The sequence below is a fragment of the Lucilia cuprina genome, chromosome 2, assembly GCF_022045245.1.
Source record: "Lucilia cuprina isolate Lc7/37 chromosome 2, ASM2204524v1, whole genome shotgun sequence".
Classification (NCBI taxonomy): Eukaryota; Metazoa; Arthropoda; class Insecta; order Diptera; family Calliphoridae; genus Lucilia; species Lucilia cuprina.
Window position 1 is genome coordinate 64877576 of NC_060950.1, and position 946 is coordinate 64878521.

The window sequence follows — 946 nt, forward strand, 5'->3', positions numbered from 1 at the left end:
GTTCAGTTCAGTTCAGTTCTAGTTTAGTTCTAGTTCTAGTTCAGTTCTAGTTCAGTTCTAGTTCAGTTTTAGTTCAATTCTAGCTCATTTCTAGTTTTAGTTCAGTTCGTGTTAATTATTTCCGCTTTATTTCCCGTTAATATTTTTCGCCGTCTTTCGAGTTCTCAATGTACATTTTCATTTATCAGATTTTTGTATTGCATACATGAATGTATGTTTTAATATTTCTCTTGTTTTTTTTGTTTCATTTTAATGTTTGTACCCGCCTGGACTTTATAAAATTATAGCCAACAAATTTATGGCTTTTTAATTGCATTGACTTTAACCGCGCGCGTAGTCCAACATCTGAAACAGAAAATGAGAAAATTTGTTTTTGCAACGACTAATGTATAACAAACTGCCACTGACTGCCACATAAAAGTGTTGAATACAACAATAACAATTATGATGATTTAATATATAAACGTGAACTAATAAATTATAATTGTATTAAAATAACATAAATTTTAAACTATGTGTTAAAATAAGCAATAAAATATTGAAATATTACCGAAAGAATGTGGATAGTTTTGTGAAATGAAATTGTTAAAATATTTAAAAGATATTTGTATAAAAATTTTATTTTAAATTAAATTTTTATGATAATATTAATTTTTATGGAAAATAGGAAAATATTCCTATAAAATCATGACATATTTTTTATCCTTGCAGCAAACGACTGCTATGCCATGTTTGTATTTCATATGTCATTTTCAATATTATTATCTACACTTTTGCGACATCCTTATGACCCATATTTCACATGATACTCTGGGAAAAATTACACACACTAGTGTTGCACCAATAACTACTACTATATAGCTGCCACAGCAGATAAAGAAAATGTTGCCATAATGTTGCATAAATGAATATTGTTGCTACATTCAAGATTTGACATTAATGTTTA